Source organism: Bos grunniens, chromosome 14 (genome assembly GCF_055505025.1).
Source record: "Bos grunniens cultivar Pamir isolate PY7600 chromosome 14, Bosgru_T2T1.0, whole genome shotgun sequence".
NCBI classification, from domain to species: Eukaryota; Metazoa; Chordata; class Mammalia; order Artiodactyla; family Bovidae; genus Bos; species Bos grunniens.
In genome coordinates, this window is record NC_141178.1 from 28,076,683 (window position 1) to 28,098,931 (window position 22,249).

Here is a 22,249-nt window from a genome sequence, read left to right on the forward strand (position 1 = left end):
GAATTACTTTTCTATGAGATAAGAAGAATGACATTTAACGATGAATATTAAATTAGATAAAATGGAATTCCTGATTTGATATATACTTCACATTTCTCCTAAAGAGAGAACATTTTCTGGTTCCTACATACATCTTTCAAAGTGATATGCTACAACTACTCTTAGAGTATCAAATTTCAAGCTACAGTATTTTGTGGCAAATAGATGGGGAAACAATGGAAACAGTGACAGACTTTATTTTGGGGGGCTCAAAAATCATTGCAAATGGTGACTGCAGCCATGAAATTAAAAGATGCTTATTCCTTGGAAGAAAAGCTATGACCAACCTAGACAGCATATTAAAAAGCAGAGACATTACTTTACCAACAAATGTGTGTCTAGTCAAAGCTATGGTTTTTCCAGTAGTCATGTATGAATGTGAGAGTTCGACTATAAAGAAAGCTGAGCCCCGAAGAATTGATGCTTTTTAAGTGGTGTTGGAGAAGACTCTTGAGAGTTCCTTGGACTGCAAGGAGATCCAACCAGTCCATCCTAAAGGAAATCAGTCCTGTATATTCATTGGAAGGACTGATGTTGAAGCTGAAACTCCAATACTTTGGGCAACTGATGCAAAGAAATGACTCATTGGAAAAGACCCTGATGCTGGAAAGATTAAAGGCAGGAGGAGAAGGGAATGGCAGAGGATGAAAAGGTTGGATGGCGTCACCCATGTGATGGACATGAGTTTGAGTAGGCTCCAGGATTCGGTGATGGACAGGGAAGCCTGGTGTGCTACAGTCCATGGGGTCGCAAAGAGTGGAACACAACTGAACGACTGAACTGAACTGACTGTATTTTGTTCTGCCTTCAAAAGACATTTGCCCTCTCTTTACTTAGAATGTTTTAATTGTCACATGGCTGACTTTTAGAATCAGTTCTAAGCTTACTGTAAATCTCTTCAAATAGTCTTTTTCTGTATAATCAATCTATGGCATTATTATATGTTTCTATTTTTCTTCACCGAGTATACTATTTTTAAAATTGTCAGGAGTTCATTTATATACATGTTTATTATTTATTTCTTTCACTGAAATGAAAGTTTTTTTTTTAAGAATTTAAGCTGTTTATTCTTTGTATTATCAAATTCTACCGCTCTTTTTTTCACAAAGTAAGCAATCAATAATTCTTTGTTGAACTAATGATTAATTTAGTAAATATGTGTAAAGTGCATATATATTAGTTTTTGCAGATATAATTACTGCTATTATGTACCAAAAACCAGCAACCTGGAGAGACTGGCAAGTAGCTTAAATAATACAAATAACTTACCTTTCTTCCTTGGGGTTCTTTTCATTGGATGGCTCATATTTGTAGTAGTAATTTTTGCTCAGTGAAATATGAGACTGCAATTGACAGTGACCTGTTTTGGATAAATAAAACAATTCAAATCAGTAAATGCTTATTGATCATCAATGATGTGCAAGGTATATAGAATACAAAAATGAGTAAGGAATTGTTCCTGCATACAAACAGTTTATAATAAACAAACGCATAATCTTATAAATGGTTCAGAAAAAGATTAAATAATAATAAATCATTAAAGTTTTTCCTTGACATTTAAAACTTACAAGTAAGGTCAACTGCTTAGCACATAATAGTGACAGGTTAATGATTTCTGAAGGTTTAGTGGCCACCCATGAAAGTAGGAACTAAAAGAAATTAGATTCTGGTACTCAGCCAAAGTAATAAGGTCTGCTCCCTGGTGCAAATGGATTGGAATATATCTCTAGCTCACTAAAATCTTTAATAAGTTCTAGAGTTTTCTGTAGCTCATTCAACCAATATCAAAATATCTTGTCTGCTGGCAAATCAGCTCTCAACAAATATGAGTTAAATTATTTACTGAATGAAACTACAGACAGTCAGAAACAAAGCTTTCCTTGATTCCTTTTTGAATATGGATCTCAAAGTCAGCATGTCAAAGTTGGACAGTGACTGATGAATAATACATGCCAACTCTTATTTTATACTCAAAGCTGACACAAGATAGTAAAGTGTCCCATCAAAGTTAGTTGAAGAACTAGAAATCCTGAGATTTTGGATCACTATCTAATATACTGCTCATTATATGATATTGCCAAAAATGAAGATTTCACTGAAGAAACGGCGTATTAGATAGGACAGATGTTCTGAATGTAAAGAATATAGATCTCAGATATTTGCAAGCAAGATGTTGTGTGTATGTTGAATTTGCTTTTATGTGTGTGTGTTTTTTTTCCAGTGACAGAGACCACAGTACCCTTCAGGTTCTTATGATTGCCTACATGACTCAGGAAAGACTTAATATTATTAAATTAGGTACTGAAGAATTTGGAAAGGCTGAAGGTGAAGTTGACATTCTAAAGAGCTAGTAATGCTTATGATTGCTTCAGGGAATATTGAGTTGTTTCAATATTGATGACTTGAACATAGGATTTTTTTTAAAGGATAAATTGGAGAGTAAAAGGTAAATTGAGGGCTTCCCTGGTGGCTCAGTGGTAAAGAATCAGCCTACCAATGCAGGAGACATGGATTTGATCCCTGGTCTGGGAAGATCCCCCGTGCTGTGGAACAACTAAGCCTGCACACCACAACTGCTAAGCCAGCACTCTAGAGCCCGTGAGCCTCAGCCCCTGAAGCCCACAAGCCTAGGGCCTCTGCTCCACAGTAAGAGAGACCACTGAAGTGAGAAGCCTGTGAACCACAACTGGAGAGGAGCCCCACTCTTGGAAACTGAAGAAGGCCCTCATAAGGCAACAAAAATCCAGCACAGGCAAAAACAGAGTAAGTCTTTTTTTCAAAAAGAGGAAAATTTAGAACAAACCTTATAAATCTTGAGTGCTAGAGGTTATTGATTAGGCAATGAGCGTCTAAGAAAGGGTATGAACAAACGTGAAAGATAGTAACTTACTCCTATTTCATTTTGTCTATTTTTTTCAATATAGTACATACGTAAGACCTCATGATGCAGTGAATAGAGACGTGCATTCTGCTGTAATCATAAATGCAGAAATAAGATTTAAAATGTATTTGGCAAAATAGACTGTTTTAACAAGACCATATTAACTGCATTTGTGGAGACTGTGGAGAGAACAGGAAACAAATGATTATTTATATAAAATACTAAAATGTATTTACTTTAATAAAACTCATTATTCCTTATAAAGTCACTTATTTAATTAGTGCATGTTTTTTATATTAAATTATGCTGAAAATAATTAAATAGGTACAATTTTTTAACAGAGGTAACATCTTTCAAAATTTATTTCAAAGGTGAGATTTGGCCTGCTAGACCACATCACATAAATTATGATCTCTTTGATGATGTTGATGTTTTCCCATGGTGAAACATACCTCTTTCATTTTTTTCACTTCAGTGTATCACAGGAAGTGAAGTCCATATTATCAAAAATGTTGATGCTTTTTCTACACTACTTTTGTTTTTTGCAGAAGGACCCAGGACAATATGAAAGTATTCATGATATAAGAGCATTTCACATTGGACTGCATTATAGAAGGAGATAGAGGGAATAAGATAACTTTATACAGATTTTTCACATACTCCTTTACCTAGTCCCTTGGGTAGCTGTCAGACAATTGTAACCAAATCTGTAATCAAAGTTCATAGACTAAGCACTATTGAACATACTGATTTCTAGAAGGGGGAGCGATACTATGATTATCAAACTGTTTGCCTATATTATAAAATTTTGTATGACATTTAGCTATCTAATGGCAGAATTAGTATTCACAATAGTAGTAACATGAGGAAGTGACAAGAAATATATGCTTAATTTTTTCTCAAAGAAAATCTTTTAGTTACTATGTAAAGTTGATTTTAAATTTGGTGATTAACATAAAATAGGAGGAAAAAAACCACCCCTTTTTTATTCTGAAATATGGTAAACCCAATGATATGGGGCAGGAGAAACTGTTAGCTAGTTTAGGCAGTATAGACCACATTGGGATGAGAATGAGAACTTGATTTTGGGATAGAAGGCTGCGAGGCCAAACCCAGATATAGATAAGGAGGCAGATTTAATTCAAATAGGACAAAACACCCTAGGAGTATGGGGGCAAGCAATAGGTAGTAAGCCTGGAAAGACTTTGCATAAGAGAATTAACTAATTACTAAATATAAATCCTGGAGAGAGAGAAGAAACATAGCAATAAAGACTCTAGATATTTGTAAATCAGAGTAGGTAAGCAATCCTCTGATGCTGGGAAACACTGAGGGCAGGAGGAGAAGCGGGCACAGAGGATGAATGGTTGGATAGCATCGTTGACTCAGTGGACATGAGTTTGAGCAAACTCCGGGAGATAGTGAAGGACGGGGAAGCCTGGTGTGCTGCCGTCCATGGAGTCACAAAGAGTCAAACACGACTTAGCGACTAAACAAGAAGAACAACAAGAAATTGGCATTGGAGTTCCAATCACTGGGAATTTAGATAAATCATTTCTTCCTGAAGTTGGAATGGAAAATACAGCTCCAGGCCAAATAGACTCAAAGCACTGCTTTGGTTATTAAGGCTTAAGTTTAAGGAGGGAGGAAAGAACTCCATTATGGGACCAGGGTACACTGAGTGCTGGCTCTCAGGTATTGAAGTTGCTCCACTAGAGAAACGGGATCAAGATAGAAGGGAGACTAGTATCAGACTGAAGGAAAAAGAAATTCCCCTCATATGTAAGCACCAATATACCTCAGGCTAAGGTCATTCTCTTAGCTAGAGCCAAGGCAACAATAGTTATGAGAAAAGCAGTCAAAGGAAGCCACAAAGAAAGTTGTGTAAGCCAATGATCTGAGTTGAAGATATAATTCCAAAATACGAGAATTTTTTGTGAAATTTATGTTATTTTTTAGTTTGTAGATTTTAAATTTGTTTTAAAAATGTGTACCTGTGACGGATTCATGTTGATGTATGGCAAAACCAGTACAATATTGTAAAGTAATTAACCTCCAATTAAAATAAATAAATTTATATTAAAACAAACAAAAATGTATATATTAGTACAAGCATAAAACTTAGAGCACATTTATACAAATATATATTTGTACAACAGCACAAATATATATTTGTATAAATGTGCTCTAAGTTTTATGCTTTTTATAGCACATGTGTATAAATGTGCTATGTTTTATGTTTTTCAGTCACTAGGTCCTGTCTGACTCTTTGTGACTCCATGAACTGCAGCATACCAGACTTCCCCGCCCTTCACTATTTCCCTGAGTTTGCTCAAACTCGTGTCCAATTTGTGTTGTAATACCAAATATTTTCTCACTTATATTGGTACAGGATCGCAGAAGCTTGGGGACACTGAAGTAATAAGAAAAAGTCGATGATATCTAAGTTCAGCAACTTTTAATTCACATTTCATATTAGTTCTGATAACCTGAAAATTCCCTGAATTTCTCTGAAAATTATTAGCTGTTTCATCTATAAAATGGGAATTATGAAAACTACCTCAGAGAATGAATGAGGTGTGTATTTCATACACTGGGCATTTAATTTATGATAATCACTGTTACCATAATTATATCCATTTAAACTAATAAACCATATTTTTAAAATAGTATGCTGAGAAAATAATGACCAATAATCAGAATATTGTGCACTGTGATGAAAAAGATCAGAATCTAACAGTTTCTGTTATAGAATGGATGGTTATAAATTGTTATACAAAATTTTGTACAAAATCATCTATCAAAATAAAATTTTCCTAAGCTCTAGGCTATTAGATCTATCTTGAGAAATTTATTGTAAGTAACTAATTTTAAAAATATAAAAAATGTGTACACAGATGATTGCTGTTAATTATTGTGGTAAAAATGTTAACTAATTAAAAAACCCAATAGAAAACTAAGTAAGCCTGAATATCAACATGTGGGAAAAATTCTATGCTAGAAAATTAAATGAAAGGCTTATTTTGTGACCAACAGATTATCCATCCTGAAGAACGTGTCATGTAAGGTGGGAAAACTATGTATTATGCTGCTGTTGAGTGGAATGTTTGGTTAGTTCCATTTGTCCATTAGGTCCATTTGGTGCACCTTTTTCTTATTGACATTTTTCTGTCTGCATATTGTATTGAAAGTGATATATTGATATCTCCTGCTATTCAATAGATATTTTCCAAAGAAGACATACATATGGTCAGGAGGTATATAAAAATATGCTTAGCATCACTAATTATCAGGGAAATGCAAATCAAAGCCTCACATCTGTTACGGTGGCTCTTATGGAACAAACAAACAATAACTAAATAAAACATGTATTGGAGAGGATCTGGAAAAATTTTAACCCTTATATACTTTGGTGGGAATGCAAATCTGCAGGAACTATGGAAAACAGTATGGAAATTCTTCAGAAAATTAAAAAAGAGAACTACCATATGACCCAGAGTTCCACTTCCGGGTGCATATTCAAAAACAAAACAAAACGAAACACTAATTTGAAAAGATACATGCATCCTGTGTTCATCCAGCAGTTCAGCTTGTGGGTATATAACTAAAGGAATCAAAAGCAGGATCTTAAAAAGATATCTGTACTCCAAAGTTCATTGCAGCATTATTCAAAGTAGCCAAGATACGAAGGAAATTCTGCCATATGTGACAGCCTGGATGAAACTGGAGGTCATTATGCTAAGGAAAATAAGCCAGTCAGAGAAAGACAAATAATACAAGATTCTGCTTATATGAAGTATCTAAAACAGACAAACAAAAAGAAACAGAGAACAGAATGGTGGTTAATAGGGGTTGAAGGGACTCGTTGCTATTCAAGAGATGCCAAGCTTCAGTCATGAAAGATGAGTGTATTAAGAGATGCTGTACAACATGGTGTCTATTGTTAGCAATATTATACACTTAAAATTTGTTAGGAGGGTAGATTTCATGTTAAGTCTTCTTAAAATTAAAAAACTGTTTTCAAAGCCAAATTAAAAAAAAAAAAAACTATTGTGTACATGATATGATTTTCCAGTGATAGGATTGCTTTTGGAAAGAGAATGGATGAAAATGGTTTAGCTATATGAGACAGGGCAGTATATGAGAGGTTTTCTTTATTCTTTCTTATTTTACCATTTAATTATACTCTTTCACAAGGTATATTTTGAAAGTAAGATGTAGGAAATGTATGCCACTTTTTACTTTCTTTGGGAAATAGCCTTTACTCCACCACATGTGATTCTAGTGAATTTGTTGATTATCACACTCTTTTCTCTGTTATAGTTGTACAGCATGTTCTGGGCTGGCCGATCAGAATACTCCACCCCTTTGAGTGCAGCAACAGATAGGCGGAGCAGTTTGATCAGGGATAAGCAGTGTCCATTTAGGAACCTAGAGAGAGATAAGGAATAAAAAGTCACTTTCTTTGCAGTAGGTTATTCAGTTTATACAGTGAGGCTTGGGTACACTGTAGTTATTAGAGAGAATTAATCAGAGAGAGATATGAAGAGAGACAGACCCTTTACTATAAAACTTGAATTCTTAAATCCAGTAATGTCTGAAGACTTATAGCTCTGGATTTCTTTTCCCTTACTTGCATCAATGAATGTCTATTTTATTTAAGTTTTAAAATTTTTTTGGTTTCTTTCAAAGGGATAAAAATTTGAGTAAGGATGAAAAAAATCAACTATGACTTAAAACTTGTAAACATTTGAAATTCTAAAGACTATTTTCATGTCTTGGATTTTACCTGAATACATTGAGAATTATATATTTGAATTTTATATTAAGGACAGTAAACCAAATGCTCCATTTCCTACATTGCTTAACAGCAAAATTATTAGTTAATTTTATATCTTATCTTGATCTGAGTTATTTTTATTTATAGAGCACATTAGTTACTGTAATCTCCCCTCAGCACAACAACTAGTTTATGTTCATTTCTCAAAAACTACAATTTCCTGTTTTCTACTTCAGTTTCTCTGGAGACAGAATGCAAAGTGAGCTCTGTAACCATTGAAGCCAACTGTTGTTAATTTATTTTTAGTGACACGTTCTGGGACATTATGACAAGAGTACATAGATGACACCATTAGATAATCCTGAAAGAACAAATTGCAGACCTATCAAAGAACTTTATTGAACGAAGCCAAGAAAAGATCACACAGAACAAAAACTTTTTCAAAAACATGAACAAAAGAAAGGGATTTATGGAAGTCATTTTTAGAATGTTCCCTTATGGATCCTGACACAGCAGAAAAAGGCATTGAAGTACATAACACCCTTTTTTTCAGGCTTTGTTGGCAGGCACCTCTCACTTGGGGGAACTTTATTTTATTAAATGACTGTCAGGAAAGAAAAGGATCTGCATTATCGCATTTTTCAGGAAGGGTAATCTGGTGCAACAGCTGTTAGCCTTTGTACATTATTTGTAATTCTGTCTTTTCCAAGGTACGTTAAGAAGCTTGATTTTGATTTACAGGATTTTATTGCAAATATAAAACAGATTACTGGCAGTGTACACAAAGGAAGTTTAGTGTTGATACAATAACCATTTTACTCGGAACACATGGGAAGGCAATGGCTCCCCACTCCAGTTCTCCTGCCTGGAAAATCCCATGGACGGAGGAGCCTGGTGGGCTGCAGTCCATGGGGGTCGCTGAGGGTTGGACACGACTGAGCGACTTCACTTTCACTTTCATGTAACTCAGAAATGTTATACTTGCAGTACTTTTAGAATAACTTAAAACTGTATATTGTTGAAAATGATTTGTATATAAAGCTGACTTAGTGATTTTTAAAAAATAAATATCAATAGTTCATGACTTTGCTATGTATTTCCTTTTTCATGAAATCTGCAGGTAGATTGTAATTATCTCTCTATATGTCTCTCCTCCTCCCTCTTGCCCACTCAGTTAGATGAATTTCTGGTGTGTGAGGATTATGGTTTATTAATTTTATTTATCTTTGAAACTTCAATATCTCATTAGTATCTGACATGTAGTATTTTCTGAATGACTAACAATAAATGGAGACAAATTTATTCTCTCAGTGGTTTCTTTTGTTACCAGTGGCAGGCATTTTGTCTGCAGTTATTTATGATTTTACTTTAAATCCTCACTACTACATTTTCTGATGAAGAATACTAAAAAAAACCCAAAACCCCAAATCACTAGAACTGGGCTTAGGCATGCCAGAAGTTGGTGCTATCCATATGCTTTATATTTTTAATGGTTCCATTTTAGACCCTTTTCTCTAATTCAGTAATTCAGCATTTCTGGCTTTTTTTTTTTAACTTTTGTGGGTGCGTGCCCAGCTCTGAGTCTTAACCACAGGACCCCCCAGGGAAGTTTCTAATTCAGCATGTCTTAAAGTGTATCCCAAATAAATTTCTACTAATGATGTGCTCTGTGATAAATAAGTTTTACATTAAAATAAATTTGGCAAAGCTGTTTATATTCTAGATGGCTTTCTTGGAAATTCACATAGAAACCATTAAAAAAAAATCCTTGAGAACTTTTTCACTCATCTTACTGAAAATTGTCTATGTCAATATCACTGTTTGTCAAACTTATTTGCATAGGGCGTTCTTTTTTTCTGTAAAATTTATTACTCTCTCATGCTAATTATGAAGAAAATACATCAGGTTATGATGTCCTGTGCATTTCATAGTTATATATTTGTGCACTTGACCTCACTTTACATTTTTACATGCTCCAGTTGCACCTACAAGCTATTATAGAATTACCTAAGTCTTTAGTTCAAGAAAAAATAATAACTGCCCTACCTTCCAGTATCCTATTGGGTAAGATCTGAGATCTCCATTTGGATCTGGTTGGTTTACTGCCATCACATATTCTCCTTTCTATTTCACCTCTAATAGAAAAGTCATGAGCCTAAAGTTTATCTACAAAATTTGGCCTGAATTTCAAACTGAAATTGATATTTTGAAACTGAATTTCAAAATGTCACCTAGGAGAAAAAAAGTATCATCTAGGATAAAAAAGTTCTTTTATATTCATATGTTCATCCCACCCTCTTTGACAAAACTTTGCTTAGAAGATATTTGAAACACAAATCAAAATTTCAAATAAATTAGGTAGTCTCCCATGGGATCCAAATCCACTAGACTGGTTTTAGCATGTATCCAGCAAATTATAATTTTGATATCTATTGATTATTTGGTATTGCCTCCAATATCCTTATCCATTTCCCTTCCATTTTGTGTGTGCTTGTGTGCTCAGTCATGTCTGACTCTGTGAACCCATGGACCATAGCCTGCCAATCACTTCTGTCCTTGGAATTTTCCAGGCAAGGATACTGAGAGTGTGGCTCAGTTTTAACATTCAACTAGAGAAAGTATTGGGAATATTTTTTATGTTCACTTTTCTTACCTTATGTCATGAGAGTTACATAAGGATACTAAATGAAATTACATGGTATTGTTAAAAATGTACTTTGCATTTATGATGAAATTCAAGGAATATAATCTACCTAATTGACTATATCAGTTTTATATCTAATTTTTATTTCTTTTCCCTACTGCACTATGAGGAATGTTTTAAATTTGTCACAAGTAAATAAAATGAAGTTAAGCTGAGTCTTTGAAGATCTGCTTAAACAAAAAATTAATAATCTGACCAATTCCTTTAAACTGTTCTTTTTTTCTATTCTACTATCTGCACTTCATTATCTCACAACTAAAGGAGATTTCCACTTGTCCCTTTTTAAGCAGCTTATTTGGAAACATACTTTTCTTCTCTTTTCTGTTCTCCATTCTGAAAACAGTTTTAAGGCTTTACAATATTACAGCTGTTCTATAATCTTCCAGTGGTTTGTACCTTTTTTTTTTTTTCATTTCATTTTGAAATTAGCAGAAATGCTGATCTTATTTAGGATTCATTCTTTAATGATCACACAAATAATCCAAGATCTTTATAAAGTTTAGCTTATTAACTACACAAGTGAAGTAATGTATATGTTCCTGGGTTTTGATTTGGATATATCCATGCATGTGTGCTAAATCTCTTCAGTCGTGTCTGACTCTTTGTGTCCCTATGGAGTGTAGCCCACCAGGCTCCTTTTTCAATGGGATTCTTCAGGCAAGAATACTGGAGTCGGTTGCCATGCCTTCCTCCAGGGGATCTACTTGGCACAGGGATCAAATCCATGTCTCTTATGTCTCTTGAGTTCGCAGTTGGGTTCTCTACCACTGGCACCACCCGGGAAGCCCTTGGATATATGTGCCACTGCTAAATAAGAGAGAAAGATTTGGGATTACTTAAATTTTCCAGAGATCTTCATTTAGACATTTCATAAGGTATAATGGACTGTGGACTATGAAAACTTGAAAGGGTACCCAGAGCAGAGTTGATGGATTTGCACTCTAAGTCTTAGCACTAAATATAGGAATTGAGTAAGATACTAAAATTGCTACCTTATTAAATGCCATATGCACTTAATTTCTTAATGCAAGTTCTTTCTTTGAGAGGACTTTCAATACTTATTTTGAAAGGGCTAGGCAATGAAAAGTTTCTCATATGTGAGCTTAGATATGAGCTGCTGACTAGAAGTGGTGCTAAGGAAAAAGAGAATCACACCATTTTGGTAGTGATTTTATAAAACTTAACATTGTTGGGAGAAAATCTATCTGACTTAATCACATTAGTTAATGAGAAATAATGATAAGAATATGTACTGGAAGAAATCACTGGGAGTTAATCACTTTGAAAAACATGTAGTATTATACTGGGGATACTGCATTGCTGTTCAGTCACTAAGTTGTGTCTGACTCTTTGTGACCCCATGCACTGAAGCACACCAGGCTTCCCAGTCCTTCACGATCTCCCAGAGTTTGCTCAAGCTCATGTCCATTGAGTTGGTGATGTAATCCAACCATCTCATCCTCTGTCACCCCCTTATTCTCTTGCCCTCAACCTTTCCCAGCAACAGAATCTTTTCCAGAGTTGGCTCTTCTAATCATGTGCCCAAATTATTGGAGCTTTAGCTTTAGCATGAGTCCTTCCAATGAATATTCCAGGTTTATTTCCTTTAGGATTGACTGGTTTGATCTTCTTGTTGTCCAAGGGACCCTCAAGAGTCTTCTCAGTACCACAGTTTGAAAAATCAATTCTTCGGTACTCAGTCTTCTTTATGGTCCAACTCTCAAATCTGTACATGAGTCCGTCCCATCAGGAAGCTTGCATAAACCTCTTATCCTCATCTGTCAGAGGGCAGACAGAAGAAGGAAGAACTACAATGCCATGGCCTCTAGGATGCAAACCACTATTACAGAAAACTAACCAAATTGATCACATGGATCACAGTTCAGTTCAGTTCAGTTGCTCAGTCGTGTCTGACTCTTTGCGACCCCATGAATCGCAGCATGCCAGGCCTCCCCGTCCATCACCATCTCCCGGAGTTCACTCAAACTCATGCCTATTGAGTCGGTGATGCCATCCAGCCATCTCATCCTCTGTCGTCCCCTTTTCCTCCTGCCCCCAATCCCTCCCAGCATCAGAGTCTTTTCCAATGAGTCAACTCTTCGCATGAGGTGGCCAAAGTACTGGAGTTTCAGCTTTAGCATCATTCCTTCCAAAGAACACCCAGGGCTGATCTCCTTTAGAATGGACTGGTTGGATCTCCTTGCAGTCCAAGGGACTCTCAAGAGTCTTCTCCAACACCACGTGGATCACAGCCTTGTGTAACTCAATGAAACTATGAGCCATGCCATGCTGGGCCACTCAAGACACACAGGTCATTGTATAGAGTTCTGACTAAACGTGCTCTACTGGAGAAGGGAATGGCAAACCACTTCAGTATTCTTGCCTCGAGAACTCCATTAACAGTATAAAAAAGACAAAATGATATGACACTAGAAGATGAACTCCCCAGGTCAGTAGGTGTCCAGTATGCTACTGGGAACACTGTATTACCTGGGAACACCAGGTAGCATGATTTTGGGCTCACTGCTGAATATCCCGTATCTATCAAAGCTTCTCAACAGTTACTGAAAATACCCCCTTTTATGTGCTCCCATATTATCTTTGTAGCAGTACTGTCATGTTGATTACCATACTGTTTCATGAATTATTACTTCTCTTTATCATTCACCAGACAATACTCTATGGTAAAGCATGAATTGTATCTGTTGTATTCCCACCAAAGTTTAGCACAATCCTAGATAGAGAACTGAAAAACATTTCAAGGACTGTGTGAATGCAAGTATAATTGTACAAAATAAATGTTTGAGAGACATTACACTATTAATTTCTCCATCATTTCTTAGTTATTCTAAAATGTGATTCAACAGTTATACAATGAATTTTCTGACCTCTACATAGCCTGAGGAATCCTGTTTCAATATTCGGAGGTTGTACCTAGAAAGTTTTATTTAAACAATTTCTCCAAGATTGGGACCTAGTATTTGAGTCAAACCTTAGTTTATTACTTCCTCTAAGAAATTGCTTTTATTGATTGCAAGTTGACAGGATGAAACCTTTGTGAAGGGGAATGATATGAAGCAACACTTTTGGGGGGAAGGAGTTGGAGAGGTCACTTTTGTGGCAGCTTTATCTTTTTATTTTTTACTGAGGTAAAATTGGTTCATGACACATTAGTTTAAGGTGCAAAACATGATAATTTGATTATTGTATACACTAAGAGTTTCTCAGGGGCTGCAGTGGTAAAGAATCTGCCTACCAATGCAGGAGACCTGGGTTTGATACCTGGGTCATGAAGATCCCTTGCAGAAGGAAATGGCAACCCACTCCAGCATTCTTGCCTGAAAAATTCTATTGACAGAGAAACCTAGAGGGCTACAGTCCACAGGATCAAAAAGACTCAGACCCAACTGAGTGACTGAGTACATATACTAAGAAGTAACAAGTTTTGAAGACTTCAATTTTACATTAGATGATGTCTCTCTATGAGATTAATCTCATTATCTGTATATCTTTGGTATCTGAATAGTTAGGTGCTCATTATAACTTGTATTGTGTCTGAACCTAAGTCTACATATTAAATAAAAATTAAATTAAAATAATTTTATTGCATTTAAAACAAATTATTTTTACTGCAAACTCATCCTCCTATTGGATAGTGGTCAATTTTATCTCAGTCATTGGCAGGACCTTTCTTTTCCCAGAGTCATACCATAAACTGGGAAAGTTTTACACAGCTCCCCCTAAGTGGGTAAAGCAGCAATAAAAACAATCTTAATAATATGACATTCTTAATAACAGTGGTAAAATATCTAATATTCTTTGAATCGTATTCAGTGTTGTTCTGAGTCTTCACATGCATTATGTGAAAGAAAAAAAGTATCTGACCCTCACTAAAATGGCAGGGCAGACTTTATGCAGGACTTCACAACAGGTATAGAAAACACAATAGTGTTTTTCAGGAGGCATGATTGGGCAGAACTTCTAAAACAAGGAAAAGTGGGGATTTATAGCAAAGGAATAGGATAGAAGTAGATGGATAGAAAATCACTAAGAGATTAGGATGATTCTTTCTAAACTGACATAATAGGATTCTTAATAGGCAGGCTAGGGTGATCAGATATCACCACAGGGATAGTGGGGGATGAGAAAAGTGATTAGATACTGAGGTTGGGGGATTCTGACTAGACTGGTTTAACAGGATTTGGGCTCTTCACGACCTGCCCAAGGATTGGGCCTGGTTGGTCTCAGAAGAGCTTGTCTAGAGTTTGATCAAGGAGTCTTTTTCAATTGTTACCTCATTTAATAGAGAAAATAATACTATAAGGTAGATATTATATTACAAATTAGGAGCCAAAACATAGAGAAATGAACTGGCTGCAGGTTAGACTGATTACAAGTGCTTCAGCCAGTAGTGACTCAAAGAATTAGATGCTGTTCTGGGAGTTTAAGTCTTAATTGGACCCGCAGATAATAGGACTGCCATATTGGAACCCATGGTTCCATCTCCCTATAAGCTCCTTGTGGACATTACTTGCCAGGATCTTAGCCTCCCTCCAGGACCCTGAGAAGGACAAGACTGAGTCTCATTTTTATGAGTCCCACAAATTTCTTGTCCAACTTGACCTCCAGCAGGAAAATCTCATTTAAGTCTGGCAGAAAATACTTGGTCACTTCTGTTTTTCAAACACTGTACCTCTTTCCTCAATTATTCTCTACTAGATTTAATATTTTGGAAAATAAAATTAGGAAGTCCTTCAGGTTGCTTTGTCTATGACTCCAGGTCTTCCTTACTTTGAGACAATGAAGTAAAATCTCCTACTTTTCTGAAAGCATGTGCGTGCATGTATGTGTGTGTGCATGTGTGTGTATCTGCATGCATGTGTGTGTTGGAGGGAGTTGGGCATAGAAAATACAGAAGGGAAAATAAATTAGTATTACTTAGCTACAAACAAATTTATCTTTATTATTTTTAGAGTATCAACTCTTTATTGGGTTTGTCTTTTTCATATTGGTTGCTAGAAAAATAAAATGATATTCATAATTTATCTGTAAATTATGATATTGATAAAATAAGATAATTATAATAATCATATTTTTAAACATTTATTAAGGTCTTATTATATGTCAAGCTATATTCAAAGTGTTCTATGTATTACCTCAATTGTTTTTACAACAGCAGTATGAGGTAGATACTACCATTTTCATCATCTTAATTAATTATTTTTTTTTTTTTGGCCACGCCATGCGGCTGGCAGGATATCAGTTCCCTGATCAGGGATCAAACCCAGGCCCTTGGCAATCAGACTGTGGAGTCCTAATCACTGGACCATCAGGGAATTCTGGCATGTAGAGAACTTAATCCATATATATTGACAGCATCTGTATGCATTTAGTTACTCAAATATCAAACCCTGGTACTTTACATTCAGTTAGTTGGAAAAGAGAGCAAAAATAAATGAAGAAATAGAGAATTAACTACAATATGAATAGAGACTAAATTGTATTAATATTGTGGACAATTATATATAACTTCATTGGATAATCAAAAAGAAATTCATTAAATTGGTGAAATATACAAATTTCCAAACATGGTAGAACATGATAAATATTTATTTCCTTGGAAGGAAAGCTATGACAAACCTAGACAGTGTATTAAAAAGGAGAAACAACACTTTGTTGACAAAATTCTGGATAGTCAAAGCTATGATTTTTTTCATAATCATGTAGGGATGTGAGAGTTGGACCATAAAGAAGGCTGAGTGTCAAAGAATTGATGCTTTCAACTTGTGGTGCTGGGAAGACTCTTGAGAGTCCCTTGGACTGCAAGGAGATCAAACCAATCAATTCTAAAGGAAATCAACCCTGAATATTCATTGGAAGGACTGATGATGAAATTCCAATACTTTGGCCACTTGATGCAAAGACCCAACTCACTGGAAAAGACCTTGATTTGGGGAAAGATTGAAGGCAAAATGAGAAGCGGGTGGCAGAGGATGAGTTGGTTAGATAGAATCACTGACCCAATGGACATGAATTTGAGCAAACTCCTGGAGATAGTGAAGGTCAGAGGAGCCTGGCATGCTGCAGTCTATGGTGTCGGATATGATTTAGTGACTAAATAACAGCAACAACAATGCTATGCTCCATCTTAAAACATATTTCCAGAGAAATATAACATGTCTGTGAAAGCAGGTACTAAAGATGAAGTTTTGAAACTGGATCACTTGCTATTCAGCTAATGATGAGAATTTCATCATTGGTTGCAGGTGGAACAGTTAACCCTGGCACAAGGTAATGAATAGGGATGGTGTACTGGTGGAAGGGGATGTATTAGCCTGTATGGTACATTAGATATGTGAGGAATCATGAAGAACTAGCAACTAAAAAGAAAACAAATAGCCATTGCTAAGTTCTATTAATATTTTGCATTGCAAATAAAGATAACAAAAAGATGACCCCCATATGCAGAATTTTTACTTAGTCCTTGTAATTGTAGGCTCTGCTGGTTTAAGACTTTACTTCTCAAATGAGGTATCCTTCTTACAAGGACAGAGATATTGAATTTTGTGTTGTTAGTGCTGTCTAAAGAGACATTGAATTGTAACTGTTGTCCAAGGGAGCAGAAAGGAAAGAGAGGACTTGTTATCCATGCTGGGATAATAATCTTTATAAGAAAGTGACAAGAATGCTGTTATACAATGAAAAAGAAGGAAGGATATGTCTGTCAGCCAGATAATTCAATAAGTGGCTCTTTTGATGGTAAATGGACAAGTTCATCAACCCTGACCTATAAAAAGCATGGTGATCAGGGGCTCAGGACTCTCAGAGATAAAAGTCTGAGTCAAACCTCCAAGATGACAGAGGTGCTTGCTAAGGATAGGAAATGGATAGTGGTTAAAGGAGATGATGAGACTAGTTGTGACTATAGAAGCAATGATTTTATTCTCCTATTGTTCCCTAAAGAAAAAAGGTCACCAGAATCCTGGAGCAATTGCTTCTAGAAATGTGTTTGAAGAGGTGACTCCAAGCAACAAAAGGAATGACCTGTGCTGGACACTGTAATCCGTCACCCAATCTCTCTCAAGGAAGAACTTGTTGATTGAGATGCTGGAAGTGTTTTCTGTAGAAAGTCTTCAGCTGTCAAACCTTCAGGGATTGCCTATGGACACCTTTCTAGAGTGGCCAACATCCAACAAATCATACATGTAGGAGTATTAAAGCCTGGTTATCTTGGCCCAGAGAAAGATGTTTTACTTTAATATATATACATATATATATATATATATATATATATATATATAATATAAAGTATAAGATGTTTGGATTTAATATAATATAAGAACATGTTTAAAAATGCTTAATCATTGGTGTTAAAACTGGTGGAAAGAAGAGGAAATTTCTTTAAAAAGCAGAAGGCAGAAGGGCTATGAGATTCAGATCACAGATAACAAAGGGTTATGTCTTACTAGTACTACATAAGAGGCAAGATTGAGTATAATGTTTTCTTAAAAAGCAATGCCATTCCTTCATTGAATTTTAAAATTCACCTTCACAATATATTGTAATGAATACATTGGAATAATTTAATGCGACCTTCATTGAATTTTCTGCACATCCTAATGATTTAGAATTGTCAACAAATCAGCAATATGATAGTATTAACTTCAAAATCAGGTATCTGTAATATAATGCCAGACTGTAATTATGCTTATATTTTTATTTGAATAATATTTTTCCTCTAAGTTTTGACTGAATTAGGTCATAGTTGCTGGCAAATCCTTGTGTTGGATCTGGGCTTCATCCCAAATACTGTCTTTATGTAGAAACAAAACAAAACTTCCTATATCTGGATCATTGGGAAATGAGGCTGACTTTGGATAAGGGGGAATCCTGAAAGCCTGGCTTTCTGTTCAGCCATGTGGCCATTTGTTCTCCTCCCTTCTGCTTAGCCTCGTCTCTGCTTTGGGAACTGGTCCCACCACTGTTTCATGCCAGTTCATCCTTGGATCCAGCTGGCCCTAACTCTTCTGGAAGCTCTGGCTGTTCCATGCCTTTATGCCAGACTAAGTCTTCTATGCCCAATATGGTTGGCTCCATATTCATTTCTGGTCTCAGGCCAGACTTCAAATTTATGCAGATATACTGCAAATTTTGGTGTGGATAAACAGATTTGGGGCAAATATTTGAGGTTGTACTGTAATTCATCAAATTTGGCAAGGCATTGTTCATATGATGGGGATTACTATATTTTCAAATGGAAATCCTTTTCTATCATTCTTGTCTCTTCACAATGTTTCCATTTCCCACTGGATGAAAAAAAATGTGGGTGGATATGGTCCCAGACAAGCTTTTGAGCTAGACTGGTGCCATATAGCATTCCCAGCACTTTAACATATTTTGTTGAAATTTAAATTTATCACAAAGCGTCAGTCACTAGCCATTTCTAGAGAGATGCTACTGTACACTTTTGTTCCTCTGAATCCTAAGGAATTCTCAAGCCAAGTAAGAATGTCAATAAGCAGTGCAGAGGGAATTTCTTTACTGTCTGTACTTTGGGGAATTTTAGTCTCCAACATCCAGCAGACAATTAGGCAACTTGCTTGAAATAAAAAGCAAAGTTTTAACTGCAAAAACTCTCAATACTCTTCTTATCCTGCTGGTGTTGAAGTTGCTTAACAAAAATAAGTCAAATTTGGAGATAAGTGGAGTAGTATGTTAACAATATAATGACCACATTAATATAATTATTTTAGTCTATTTTTATATTATAGATATACTGCTCACCATTATATAAATCTAATTTAAGAAACAATGCAAATCCAAATTAAATCAAGTGATTCTATTTTAAAATACTCTAATGATTTATAAAAGCAGTTATTTGAGAACCTATAGAAACTAAAATAGGTTAAATAGAACTGCATGCACCAATTTGTGAAATAAGAATATATATATATAGGCCTTCCTTAAAACCAGGTTTAAAAAAAAGAAACAGGCCAGAATTTTCACCATCTGTTTCTAAACTGCACAGATGGTTGCAAATTTAAGTCTGTTGTAAAGTGTATTGCTTACTGTTCTGTCCACAGTGTTCTCTAATAAGTGTCAAATAAATCAATTGACAGTTAATAGTAGCAATAACTTTTCAGCTACTGAAAGCTGGTATTAGAACCCACTGACCCATGCAGAATCTTACTCTCTTCCTGATCTAAATCCCTTAAGGTTGCTTTTCAGCTAGTTTTTTTTCCCCCTAGACTCAAAATATTCTGCCAGACAAATTTCCATTTCCCATGATCCGAATTTAATGTGTTCAATATTAAAATGGCCACGTAGCATACATGATTTGAATGGTGTGACATGAAATTTAAATACATATGGGTACCTACAGTTCACCATGAGAAGCAATACTTTCTTATTACCGATATGAAATTCAAAATAAAAATTCGATCTATGCCAGTTTGGTCACCCACAGCTGTTTTTGTCAGTGAGTTGGTTTTGTTTTGTTTGGTAATGGTAGTTGTGGGAAAGAATTAGCTACTCCACAACTAGTTTGTAATGGGAAGAGTCAGGGACCAAATTCTGCCATATATTCTGCCATAATAAATAGCATGTACATACTGCAAATTCCAGTATTATTGCTTGGAGAATCCCATGGACAAAGGAGCCTGGCAGGCTACAGTCCATGGGGTTGCAAAGCGTCGGACACGACTAAGCAACTGAGTACACATACACTGCAAAGTAGAAAAAAAATCTGTCATACAACTTATTCTCTAAATTTGATGTGGCCTTGGCTTTTTATCTCTTTCTCTCTTTTCTGGTCCTTGGGAATCTTGGCAAACACTCTGCCTAAAATTTTCACCTGAAGAAAATTTAACAGCTTTCGAGTTTAAGGATTCAGCTGAACATCTACTTGAGTCAGAAGACCGTGAATCCTTTTAAGCAGGTAGAGGACATAAAATCCTTCATGGTTTAAGCATGGATCACTTTTCCTAAATTTGGAGGCTATTGGTCTTACTAGCTCTTATGTCCCATTTATGCAAGTGTGAGGAATGTCTGTCATATTTTATTTAACTCACATTTCTTGACTGTATCACCAATGAGAACTCATTTTTCCTTTGTTTTATCCAAATAAAAAGTCCATTAATTTCATCCACAAAAACATATCACTAACATTCATTATTTGGATGGCAGAGCTTCTGGCAATAATGTCCAGTTGGAAAACTGCCTTCCTCTTGCTACCTTCGTTACCCCTGGAGTGTGAATTTGTGATTAGAGAAACTCACTGCACAAGGCGTGTAATATAAACCATCTAAATATACATTACTGCTAGACTAACAGAGGATGCGATGGTTGGATGGCATCACAGACTTGATGGACACGGGTTTGGGTGGACTCTGGGAGTTGGTGATGGACAGGGAGGCCTGGCGTGCTGCGGTTCATGGGGTCGCAAGGAGTTGGACACGACTGAGCGACTGAACTGAACTGAACTGAATTTATCTCTGGCTATGTTGAGGGTGGGAAAGCATTTCATTTACCAAGTAAACCCTTATTGACATCTCCATTTTCTTGAAATTCTTTCCCCTTATCCTCCTTGTGAAAGATGCTGAAGAAGTGAAAATTTTCATCTGACTCCAACAAGTTCTTAGCTTCCAAATGGTCTTACCCTCTTCCTAATCATAAATCAAAAAATTAATGGCTAAGTGCAGTTTTAGACTTAAGGTCTTGCAAATTGTCCCATCATTAACACATCCTCTGTTTGCCAATGGCTTCTGAGAATTTTGACCGTGAACAATTCTGGAAGTAAAACTGAACTTTGATGTTTCTCAGTTTGTTCTGTAAAATCTTTAAGCATCGTACTCCTCGCCAGAGGACTCATTTTGACTATTTTCAGTTTTTGACATTATTAGTAATTAAGTCAACAGGTTTTGATTATTTTTCTCCTTTCTTTTTAGTAACCATTTTCTAGATATTTAGTGGCCTCTGAACAAATTATTGTATTTATTACAGCTGGTGTAAAGAAGAGGCCATGATGTTTTTGGATACTCTATAATTTATTTACTCACATATGGCTGACTACATGCCAAGCACTATTCTAAGACTCTTACAATTATTAACTAGCATAATCTTCATAACCATCCTATGATAAGGATGTTAAATTACCTGAATTTTAAATATGAGGAAGCTGAGGCACAGATAAATTGAGAAGCTTTCAAAAGGTATAGCTGAAATCTGCAGCCAAATAATCTGATTACAGGAAATGTGCTCACAACTACTGAACTATATTACTTTTCTCATAGTCAAACTGGGCATAAATACCCCATCATTTAAGCCCATCATTTAGCTCATCCATTTAAAGACTGGACCATTGTTTAAAACAACCTTCTTTTTAAAAACTGGCCATTTACTAAGTTACAAGCTATATTTTAAAAGGATTTTTTAATGAAAATTTCAAGCTAAACAAAAATGAAACTTACAGGTAAGCACTTAAAATACTATTTTTCAGAGATAAATTTTTTGAGTGATTTTACAATTATCTTTATTTATTAGGTATATATTTTCAAGTATCTTATCGGTTTTCCAAATATTTACCAACATATTCATCTATTATGTTTCAATCAACAATTTTTAAATTTATTTATCTTATTTTCTTCTCCAAGTGATCAACAAAAAAATGAGAGGTGCTTTTTGTCTTTACCCACTAGATCTATAAAGAACTACAAAGACTTCATGACCTACAGGTCTGAATTCCTTTTAAAGAGAAGTTGTCTGGAATTCCTTGGTGGGCCAGTGGCTGAGACTCCATGCTCTCAATGCAGGGGGCTCAGATTTCGTCCCTGGTAAGGGAGCTAAA

The 22,249-nt window shown here is 35.6% G+C and overlaps 1 long non-coding RNA gene across 2 annotated transcripts in view; it reads right to left on the bottom strand.

The window, feature by feature from the left end:
* Nucleotides 1-1,311: 1,311 nt before the first annotated feature.
* LOC147359235 (uncharacterized) overlaps nucleotides 1,312-22,249 on the bottom strand; it is a 366,162-nt gene continuing 345,224 nt past the window's right edge. Inside the window, exon 3 of one of the 2 annotated variants that reach the window (XR_015140199.1) lies at nucleotides 1,312-1,399. This is a non-coding gene — a long non-coding RNA (uncharacterized LOC147359235). Of the gene's footprint in view, nucleotides 1,400-7,058; nucleotides 7,352-22,249 lie in introns of those variants that run through there. The other variant, XR_015140203.1, reaches the window with a different exon arrangement.